General features: G+C 43.0%; 1 protein-coding gene and 1 pseudogene across 1 annotated transcript in view; both read right to left on the bottom strand.

Moving 5' to 3' along the window:
- Positions 1–12,276, bottom strand: part of LOC121453377 (GRB2-associated and regulator of MAPK protein) — a 175,444-nt gene that overhangs the window by 147,894 nt on the left and 15,274 nt on the right. The gene's annotated exons all lie outside the window — the stretch shown is intronic.
- On the bottom strand, positions 4,172–4,426 carry LOC121453378 (annotated as a pseudogene).

Raw genomic sequence — 12,276 nt, 5'->3', positions numbered from 1 at the left:
TCATCTAATTTCAGGGGACTAAAACGTCAGAAATAATTTAGAGATAACACAATTGGGCAATGCAGACAATTCAGCATTAAATAAAAATTTATATGAAAATTAACTCATTGGATAAAGTTCCAAATGTACTACAACTCTAAACTCTAAAAGGGAAAGCCCGTGAGCAAGCCCATGACCTTGGATTACCAGCGCTCTCTCATATTTGACACCCAAAGTGTAAGCAATGCAAAAACTAGGAATGTTCAATTTGGGCAATATTTAAGACTTAGTAACATTTGTGCTTCTAAAGATTTCATCAAGAAAAGTGAAAAGATAGCCCATTTGGTGGGAAGAAACACTTGCATAACACTTAGCTGACAAAGGCCTTATACTCAGATCATACCCAGAATCCTTAACAGTTCTGCATAAATAGGAGTCTAATTTAAAAGCAAACACACAATTCAATGAAGCATTGCTCCAAAGAAGAGAAGCAAACATTAATGAGTACTAAAGGTATTCAACACTCTTGGAGAATTAAGAGAAACATGCATCAAAGCCACTGTGAGACACAGCACACCTGTCGGGATGGCTGCAACAACCAAGAGGCAAATAGGCAAAATGTAGACATTGGGATTGTTGTACATCGCTGGCAGGGATGTGAAAGGGCGCAGACATTGTGGAAAACATTCTGCCAGTTCGTCAAATGACTCATCAGAGAACTGCCATATGACTCAGCAACTCCTAAATGTGAATCCGAAAGAAATGAAAACAGATGTTCAGACAATAACTTGCATACAAATAATCAGCAGTGTAGATGACAGTCCAACCAGAAACAACCCAAAGCCCATCTACTGGCCAATGTGTTTGATTCAGCCAGTGGAACTCTAGCCTAGGTAGGTTTGTAAGTGTCATCTACTTGGCTGGCGTGCTGGCATGATTTTAGAGGTCTTTCTGCAGTCACGATATGGCAAAACCTAGCAACAATCCCCATGCACACTTGAGAACTGACAGAAATTTAACATTCCATTCTGGGTTGGATAGTCACTCTGTGGGGGCAATCATCAAAAAAAAAAATCAAGTTAGAACAGAAGTGGGCACAGTGATGCCCACTAAACCACACTGTCCCCAGCAGTACCAGGTCCCATTCCAACCTTTCCAACCTGCCCAGACACATAACCCAGCGTGGGGGAGGAAGCTTCATTTCCCTGTTCCTAGATCACATTCAAAAACTGAATGCGTATGTTCTTTTTTTTTGGTTTTTCGAGACAGGGTTTCTCTGTGGCTTTGGAGCCTATCCTGGAACTAGCTCTGTAGACCAGGCTGGTCTCGAACTCCCAGAGATCCGCCTGCCTCTGCCTCCCGAGTGCTGCCGAGAGACCTCATTTTCAAAGATTAAGAGAAGGTTACACATGACAAAGAGGTATTTGAGAGAGAAAAAAAACAAAAACAAAAACAAAAAAACAACAAAAACCCAACAGGCTCCTAAAGGGATGTGTCTTGCTTCCCATTCCATGCCTGGATCTGTCTGGAGCTATTGCTAGTCTGAGACACCAGAATGGGGCCTATGGAAGGTCAAAGGTAGAAGAAAGAGAAACAGCCCCCCTTGAGGCATTTTACCTGGATTGCCACCACCAAATCTCAAAGCTCACTGCTTCCCACTTCATCCTTCATGTCTCCGTAACTCACCACGGAGCTCTGGGATTCCTCACTGGGAGAAGTACAGCTCATTTTAAAAGGCTCTTGGAGGCAGACGGGGAAATGTGCAGTTAATGGGTGAACGTGGAATGAATCAAAGGTCTATAGCTGTCACGTAGCACGTCAGTAACCTACGAGTACAGCGGTGCCCTGGCCACGTGCAGCACCAGCAGCTGCAGGGACAGAGGTGTGTGCTCCTCCAGAGCACGTTCACTGTGTCAGCAGAAAAGAGACAGCCCGAGAGAAGGAAATGCACTGGAAAGTCTTGTCAAAAGCATGGCATATGGTAATATAGAATTCATGAATTAGTAATTTCTTGCCTTTGAATATAGGTCAGAAATCTAATAAAAGATGATGAAACCAAGATGTGTGGCTGACAGACTTCTAGACTAAATAGCTAAAATTGTGTGTATAAGATTCCCTTGTTTTGTAGGATTCTAAACTGAATCATCTTACTGTCAGGGACAAATGATGGCCACAGTCTAAAAAGTTTGAATACTTAAATCACAAACATTTAATTAGTATGTATAATAATCCCAGAACCAGGTCATTTGGTATTAACTTAAATTCACCTATCAAAAATGTTCAGTGAGGTAATAATAGAATAAAATTACACTCACATTATTTCAGTAGCAGAGCCATGAACACCAGGAAATGTAAGCATAGTTGTGTTCCTCATTTTTATGCTATTTAATTTCATCACTGCAACCTGAGGAGGATGGAGGTACTATCTCCAGTCAACAGAATGCCCATGTGTTGCCAGTTCTAGGACACTAGCTCTTGCATGCGTCTATTTCGTATGTATGTTCACATGTGTTTGTGCAGAGGCATATGCATGTGTGCCTGTGTGTTGTGTACACCTGACTTCGATGTCAGGTGTCTCGCTCAGCCGTTCTCCACTATACTGAGGCTGGGGCTCTTGGTGAACCTGGAGCTCACCGTTGATTCTGGGAAGTTAGGCAGCCATCCTGCCCAGGAACCTTTGTCCCTGCCTCCAGAGCGTTGGAATTACATGTGCCAACACCTTCTCTGGCTTTCACGAGGGTTCTAGGGATCCAGACTTCAACGTTTTACCTGCTAAGTCATCTCTCCAGCCCTACGAGGGTGCTCTGAGTGGAAAAGGGGACCATACGCAATCCCACGGGCACCCGAGGGTAATCCTGGACAAAACGGGATGCTGAGACTTCCAGAAAAGGAGGGAAGCGTAGAGAAGTTTCTTGACTTTTCAGGTTCACACACAGCGACCAGAGAAAATAAGGGCTGGAATTCACACCTGAATGGTTCAAAATAACAACCTCCCGAGCAAACAGAAATGGGAAAACAGAAGCACAAAGCTCCAGTTTCCTGCTTCCCACACTGTTGTCACTGTGGAGTCAGAACATGGTTGTATGAGGGTTCTTAAGCTGATGATGATCACTGCGCCCACAGACACTACTCCCCAACCTCCTGCAATTCCTCTGGGGATTCGAGGTATAAAAGCGGGGATTAAATTCCCAAGCCACTGAGATGACGAAACTGTGTGTGTAGCTCAGACACGGCCGTCTAGCCCTGCTGAGTGTTCCCACGCGCTGTCCGGAGTGAGCACGGGCTTGTTACCAGCTGTTTTCTGTCCTTGTCTTCTCAGGGCTCAACTGTCACAGCTGTCAATAGCCCTGGCTGCACTGTCCACACAAAGAACACAATGACAGGCAGCTTTGCTGTTCCTAGACGAACATCCACAATCCACCACCACCTGATTTACGCTCACTAGAGAGTGGCTTCCGCCAAAGACTCTGGATGAGAATATCTGTTACCAAATTTTAGAATTTCTTTCAGGTTGTAATTTAATACAGATAACTTTAAGAAACAACAGTTTTCTACACCACATTAGAATTCAACAAAATTCTCGAGTTTTGAATTTTTCTTTTGCATATTTAAAAACCCATTAATAAAGCCACTCATCAAATGTGTGATCCTTAACCCTATGGTATATGATCCTTCACCTCAGATTGTATGCAAATTTTCTTGACTTTACTGAAAAACAAGCCTTTAAATTGCAAAATATCCTCCCTCCTCCTGCCCTGGTCCTCCTCCTTCCCTCTCCTTCCACCTCTTCTCCCCCCCACCCTCACTCCCCTCTCCTCCCTGACTCCTGCTGTAAAATAAGCCCCATGGTCTTAAGCATACCCTTAAATGGAGTGTCCACCACTGAGTCCACCAATGCGGGAGCGGCAGCCTATCAATTTTCTCTCTCACCAATGGACCGATGACATCTATAAAGCTTAACCTATTTGTTTTATGGCACAGAAAAATGCTGAAGCACTACCTTTCACAATGGCTACAGATTCAATCTTCTAAGTCTGCAATAGTTGTGAAAATGATGTAACTCTAACAGTAAATGTCAACATTTCCTGTGTGCATGAGAGAGACTGAGTTTATTGTAGAGAACGTTAACAGAGATTGGGGTTGGATAAGAAGAGCTGGACACAGAGCTAACGTGGGCCTTCTGTCCACAGGCTTAGCAGCCCTGCCATGGGTCTGCCCGGTTCTTTGGCATCACAAAGTTAATCTTTGGAGCCATTTCCATGTGGTAGATCCATGGCATGTTTCACAGCTCTCCCACTCGCGGCGGCAGGGCTTCTCATAGAAGCGCCATCGCTTTATGGCTTCAGTAAGCCTCAGTAGTGAGGACTGTTCAGGGTCCTGTATGCACCTCCACGTTCCTCTCCGGAAGCACAACAGTCCTGGCAATGGACTTCAGGTGGTTAGCCATGGCCTTGCTCTCAACTCTTGATGCTCCAGGACCTACCGACTGTGGCTTCAGCACTCCAACTCCAATTTCAACATTTCTTGTAGGTGGGGGCCTTATATTTCTTTGTTCCTCCCACCTGCCTTCTCCACTATGACCATGCTTTCAATTGATTTCCACAGTTCTCAGTCACATTAATGAAAACAAAGAAAACCTGAAGAATTTCATGATTTGCTCTGTCAAATGAGATGACTCTGGCTCTTTGGTTCTATGCTCTGTGATATTTTATTAAAGAATTTAGTCTGTTTCATCTAGGTGTCTCATGAGAGGGTATGTAAAAGCCTGGCTTGTGAAATTATGCCATTTCACACATAGATAACAGTGACATAGGTAATAAGGGATTGTCACACTGTATTCCTAAATGGGCCAATTTGAGGATCTCTTTTGTTCCATACCTATCATCTATTAAATGAGCAAGCATGAGGCTCATATATAAACTGTCATGAGGCTCATATATAAGCCTGTCAGTCTCACAATACCTGCCAACATGTAACCACCATCCATATAAACAAACACTAAAGTTAAGTAGCTAAGAACAAGTGGCTTAAGATGAGAGTTGGTCAATTTGTTCTTTCAAGTGAGCGGAAGGTAAAGATTTTAGGCTTGGTGGATGGACTCTGTCACTAGACTATGCAATTCCTATTCACGTCTGTGATAGTAGTGCAAAAGCAACTGAGAAAGTATGTGCACAGGTGCGCAGTCTTCTAGTAAAATGACGGCCGCTACTTAGACCATCGCAGGCCAGAGTGAGCCTGGGGCGCCCAGGTGCTGACCTCAGGCTTAGGACAAACTCACCACTTCTTGGGAGGAGCGTACTTAAGCGAAGTGAGGTCAGATTGGTGTGAACTGGTGTGAACATTTCCAATTCTGAGAAGCTTGCTGTACCAGTCCTGTCACAGGGCACTGCTAACACCACCACCCAGCACACATACAACAATAATGTCACTATTCCGCGGATGCTATCTCATAAACTAAAGATTTCAGTGTAAAACAAGGAAGTAGAGATGCATGAGGTAAGCCTTTCCATTTTCAGTAACATGCACGGTGTGGAGGTTTGCCCCATCGTGAGGTGCTATCCACGTCCCTCAGAACGCTCTCGCCTCAGACGGGAGTGTAAGTCTATCTATGGACACGTTACCATTATGTGAAGAGTTCGGATGTCCACCTTTCTTACACCTTGCAATAGTCGGGCAAGAATCACCACTAATGTCATAACAACGCAAAACTGGTCCGATCCTGCTGTGTTTTGGACAGTGGGAGTCTATTGATTATTGAAACTGGAAGCTAAGTGTGATCACACGCCTGTTCATGACACATCGGTGTTCTCATCACCCCTGCAGCTTGTTTCTGCTTGGATTCCACAGCGGTTGCTCCTCCCTCCTGTTGCATAAAGTACACTGGCCCCCTGACTACGGGCATGAGCTATGATACAAGAGACCAGAGGGAAGGGCTCACTGGAAAGAAGGCGAGCATTCCTTCAAGTCACATCTCATGGTAAGTGACGGCTAACCCTGTACTTACGGATATCTGTGTAGACAATACAAATGCACACAAACACACAGACAATTTGGGAATGTGTGTTTTAAAAGCCGAGAACAAAAACTGAAAATTATTAGTATTGTTATGGGCCACCTCCCACTTCTTTATTATCTTGTCCTTAGATCCTACTCTTTAGCCCCGCTGTTGGGAAGCAGGGGTGGGAGGACACAAATATTCCAAACACTGGGGTCCTCAGTGTCACTCCAGCTCCTGTCCTCTGAAAAGGGTTCTTCAGAACTCTCACGGTGCTTCCCGCTGGTTACTGGGGCAGACCTATTTTCGATACTTTTGCCCAGAAAGGTTCAGTTTCTCATAAAGACAACCAACAACAAACTGTCTCATTTTGCAAAGTGCAACACAAACACAAACAGTGAGGAATGCTGGCCAGTGTGAGGACTAGGAGAGGCAGGCTGGAACTGTGTTTGTATTCTCAAGGCCTCCAGCCACTGACTGCACTTCAGCTCCATGACCTGCAAATCTGTCCTATGTCAGGGCTATTCGAAGCAAATGAGATCACGTATACAACTGAACAATGGTCAGCGCCGTAATTAGTCCTGGATAAATGTGAACTCTAATTATTACACAGGTGTGAACACTAGTGCCTTAGCCCACTTGGAAAGCACACAACTGTTGTGTTTCACAGTTTTCTGCGCTCCTGTCAAGAAGGTAAAAGCTTGTGTTCTCAAGCTGGTGGTAGTTTTTTAATAATGTAAACACATTAATTAGCACTCAATTAACATCTCAGTGTCAGTATCAGGATTTCTGTGGGCCATGATGGGCCAATTCTGAGAACAGAAATTAGTGTCTAGTTAGCCAACAGCTCCATAAATAAGCACGTGAGGTTACATGTTGGCAGGGCAATGTTAGGAACCTGGCCTCATCCTCCCCCTCTTCCCTTTGCAAGCTGGAGCAAGCTGATACACTTGCCAGCAAGTATCAAAGGTGAATTGTTTGTACATATCCCATTCATGATGAATCACAATTAAATTGTAGAAAAATAGCAATATTGAGATTAAGTTTTAATTACATGTAATGATGACAAATAGTTAACAAAGCAGGTGGTATTATTCCTTCCTCACTGACAAGGCATGTTGATCTATTCTAAAGACTGGACTGAAGCTAATTTTGTACTTTCTATAATTCTGCTTCCAGTTTGCCTTCTGGAAAGATCAGCATGGTAACTATAAAGTTCAATGTAATAGAATTTAACACCGATTTTCTTGTTTTGTGTTCATGTGGATCCTTTGTTGAATGCCCCCTTTTTTATGGATGTATAATTATTCCATCTTGGGGTGTGTATGTGTGTGTGTATGATGCACATATATGATGCATATAGTGTGTTACACATATGATGCATATATATGATATATGCATATATATCACCTATATGCACAAAAAGTAAAAGCTAGCTTCCTACTTAAACTTCTTTCAGTCATTCATAGTGCTATCAGAAAGTAAAAAGTTAATGAAACATTGATTGCTCCAACTGTGAAGGCTGGAATTGTCATTTTACTATCATTACTGCTATCACAATGCCTCAAACTTTCCATTAAAAGATAATGATGGGCTCAGGATGTGGCTCAGCTGGTAGAGTGCTTGTCTAACACGTAGGAAGCCCTGAATTGAATCCCTGACATCACATTAAACAGGATCAGGAGCCTGCAGTCATCCTGGACATAGAGAGTGAGTTTCGGGCTAGCTTGGGCTACACGATACATGAGAACTTGTTTCAGGAAAAAAAAACTGGGAGCATGCAGCAGGGCCAGGCTATTTCTTCATTTTTCTGATAAATATACAATTTTGAAGAAAGGAGAAGTGACTTCGTGAGAGTAATTAATTATATGTGTACATACAAAACGTTTCAAAAGTGAGTACTCTAGTGTAGACCCCTATGGAGGTCAGCAGGCAAATGTGTAAAACCTTTTGAGAGAATGGAGAATAGGAAATGCAAGTCTTATGTCTGAACCCCAGTCTGGGGAAAACTGCTATTAACTACCTCCCTTTGCCAGTAATTGAAGCTATAAAAAGAACATCATTACAGCAAGGATAAGCCTATCTCGCTGTCTGAGGCAGACAGGAAAGAAAATGAAGGCATTCAAATTTTCTGAGTACTCAGTGATCTTGGTATCTATCGACATATAACTAGCCTTCTTCCATTCCAACTGACAGTAGATACCCTTTGCTAGGTATCATCTCTCCTGCTGGGCTGAAAAACTGTGGAGAGTTTCCTGCAAAATCTAAAGACACCCTTTAAATCACCGAACACCAGTCAGCAATTTGGGAGTCTACAAAAGCCACATTCTGTTTAAGTGATTCATCCAACCCTATGGCAAGCACTAGATAAAATGTAAAAGTTATAGCCAGCTGCTACAAAGCATACAGGGTTTCAGGGTCAGAACATCTGTCTCCACAAGCTTATCAACCTTGGTCTTTTCCCACCTCTGAAGTGGCTCCAGTCTCACCTGTTATCACATTCACTTGATTTATGACCACTGCATTCAAGCTCCTAGTTCCGTTTCTCTTGCCCTGGTCTCTCAAGATGCAAACTCCCCAACTTTGAAACACACCTTCCCTAAAATACTCCCGCATGCCTGCAGATAATCATGCTGTCTTCCCATATCTCCCACCATAACCAACACTGGAGTCATTCTTGACACATGCAGATGGCATGGATCTTGAAAGCTAAATGTGTGTGGCCAGTTCTCTAACAATGGCATGTAACAGTGAGGCTTTACAGGACCCAAGTGAGACGTGCCTACTATTCTCCTGCTTCAACAATGTGGACACACACTTCTGGGAACTCCAAACACAGTGGGAGGAGGCTGTGGAGTAGTCAATTTGTGAGGCATTACATATTCAGTTATGTGAATGCCAGGGACTGACCTGGGGGTGGCACAAGCTACCACATGCTTTACTTTTCCACACTTGGATCCACAGCCTGACCTTTTCTGTTTGAAAAGTGCGATTTTGGAGCTGTCTTTCACTAACACTCAGCAGCCACCTGCTTTTTGGGGAATGGTCACCTTTGATACAGTACTGGCACCAAAGCCAGTAACCTCGGGCCTAGCTAGAGCTCCCACTTCTCCTCGCAGCCAATCACCTATGCTGCAGGACTCAGCTACAAGTCGGTGCCATCACCCTGCACACTTCTCCACAACAGGCTTGGGCTAATGGATGCTTTGTTCCTTGGCTACATAATCCTATTTTGATTATGAGAGAATGTTTGATTCTTTGAGAAATATTCTTGAAGATTATATTCGTTCTTACGCCTGACCTTTTACTGTTCTAAATGATCTTCCAAAATAATGAAAATGATCCTTATAAAAAAATTAATCTAGATACCTGCTACACTTGTGGCCCTTTAATGGTTTTCAGCTCCGTTTGGTAACTTGTTTCCGACCTGTGTGGCTTACCTAGTCTTTATAATATAGATCACTGTATTATTTGCAGTTTTGGCAAAGAAATCATCACAGTTAGGGACTCCAATGTATCCACTGTCACATGTGCTTTGGAAGGGAGCCCGGGATTAAGGGCTACCTGTGCGGCCACAGGTGACAGGCAAACTTCAGTATGTAAGAGCTCTTCCAAGTCTCATTCCAGCTTGTCTTTAGGGCCTCATTTCTTCTCTCAGATGCCTGCGTTTCGGCTGTTCTGAACCTCTGTCAGAAATACAATTATGCCTGTTCTAAACAGGGCAAAATTCTATTCATACTTCACTGACTAGCTCACTGGTCAAACGACGCTTTCTGAGAAGCTGCTCAAGAGTCCCTGGCAAAATTAACTGACCTCTGAGATGAGGTTCCATCTCTGCCTATCACAAGTTAACATTTAACTGTCTAGGAACCTACCTACCCAGTGGGCCTGTGAGCCTCTGGAAGATTGGGTCGACATTTATTTATCTTTGTGCTCCTTGCTCTTGGTACTGTGTGTATCAGATAGCAGGGCTCATGAGCTATAGTTTGTAAATGAATAGCATTGTGTAAACCACATACCATACTCCCACTCACACATCCCATTGATGGATGTTAGGGTAAAGTCTATATTTATAACTTCTATTTTTAAAATTCTAGCATTTTACTTAACTATAGGTCAGCAAAACTTGTGTGTGTCCATATGCTTGTGTGTACATGTAGCCCAGTAGTTTCCCGTGAGTGCTATAGTAAATTAATATGAACTGGGTAGTCTAAAACAACAGAGATTTATTCCTTCCCCATTCTGGGGGCCAAACCCCAAATTAATTACTGAGCAGGACGACACTCCTATGAAGTTTCTACTTCTGTTTTCTGCCTCACTCACTTCTAATGGTACCAAGTAAATCTTGACTTATATAACCTTCTCTCCAGCTTCTTTCTGTCTCCATGGTCCCACTGCTACTCCATTCCAAATCTCTCTAAGCTCTCCTCCCTCCTCTTAGAAGGAAGCCTCCTGTGGTTTTACATTCAAATCAGGTGGTACCTTCACTTCAGGACTGTCAAATACATCTGCAAAGACTTTATCTAAGAAACATAACATAAAAAGGGATTAGACATAGCCTTGTCACTTAGGATGGGGTGAGCATCATTTAACGCACTACTTTGTTAGTATGCTTGTGTGTATCATATACTAGACCACAAAAGGAGGCCTTGGGGTGGTGAGACAGTTCTGAGGGGAGGGGTATTTGTGCACAGGCCTGAGCACTTGAGTTTGATACCTGGATCCCATAAGTTAGCATGAGAAAATCAGCTCCCAAGAGCTGTCCTCTGACCTCCACACACAGATGTACTGCACACATGTGCACACACACACATGTATCCTAATAGTTTCCTCTTAGTTATCTCTCTGTTACTATAAAGATACTTACTTGAAATAATCAACTTACGCCAGGTGCTGGTGGGGCATGCCTTTAATTCCAGCACTGGGGAGGCAGAAGCAGGAGAATCTCTGAGTTTGAAGCCAGCCTGGACTACAGAGTGAGTTCCAGGAGAGCCAGAGCTTTGCTGGGAAACTCTCTTATAAAACCAAACAAACAAACAAAAAAAAAATAAGAAAAGAGCCTATAAGAAAAATCTATATTTGTTTACAACTTTGGAGGGTCTACTCTGTCAGTTCCTCTGTTACTCTGGGGCCCATGGCCAGGCAACAGCAGCACATCATGGCATAAAACCATGACTTTGTAGCCAGGAAGCAAAAAGGAGGGAGAGGATATGAGGTCCCTCTACTCCACTCAATGGCACAGCACAGTGACCAGAAGTATCTTCATTAATGCCTACCTTTCAGAGTTCCCATGATCTCCTTATAGCACCATGATGAGGACTAAGCCGTTAAGAGGGCCTCTGGGGGATTGCTCCTTGACTTGAGCTTGGATTATATCCTGCTCGTTACTGGGGCATTCACACCTTGTTTCATATGTTTGCTCTCAACACTGCATGACTTGTCTGAAAGACAATCTATAGAATGGCTATAATTCATGCCATCTGGGATGTCAACATCTGTGATGTAGGATAATCATCATTTTACAACAACCAAGACAGAACAAACACCACCGATTCAACTATGCCATACCATAAAGCACATTCTAATTAAAACATGCATTTTAGAATCAGTAAATATATTAGTACCTGTTTTGGAATATTCTCCCACAACACACTGAAAAATGTAAACAGCTTTCGATTGAAATAGTTTAGACAAATATCAATGATCCACCTGCGAAATTTCAACACTACATTGTCTTCATCTATCCAATTTCTTTCTATTATGCCAATACACATAAATAATCTCAGCTAATAGATGGATGCCTTTGAGAATTGAGTGTGAAAAAAATCAGAGCCTTAGAAAAACTCTAGAATGTACGTTTGTATGAACATGACTTATGTAACCCAGGACCACCCACATATAAGGAACATATATACAAGGAAAAGTTTTAAAGGTCTCTAAATTAGCAGAACTTAGAGCTCTCGCAGGAAGGAAAGAGGTTCTGGAGCTGAGATGTTTTCCTTGCCCAGAACCTGCTAGAAGACTGCAGTGTGAAGAATGAGGTGTGTGCACATGTGTACACATCATATGATCTCAATGAGCCTGAAATAGAGCCATTCACCTGGATTTCAATCTACCAAGTGGGACATCAACACTAGTCCCTGTGCAACCTGTGATAGATGGGAAACTTGGATCTCTGCCCACAGCCGAGAATACAAATCTAGAATAGAATAAAATATTTAAGCACACACTATTCCAGCTTTATAAATTTCCTCAGGAAATTCAGAGTTGTGGCTCTGCTGAAATTTTGCACAAGACACATG

Source organism: Microtus oregoni, unplaced genomic scaffold (assembly GCF_018167655.1).
Source record: "Microtus oregoni isolate MIOR12 unplaced genomic scaffold, Mior012 000011F_ref0000422, whole genome shotgun sequence".
Taxonomy (NCBI): Eukaryota; Metazoa; Chordata; class Mammalia; order Rodentia; family Cricetidae; genus Microtus; species Microtus oregoni.
The sequence above is the reverse complement of the archived record's forward strand: the minus strand, read 5'-3'. Positions and strand labels throughout refer to the sequence as shown.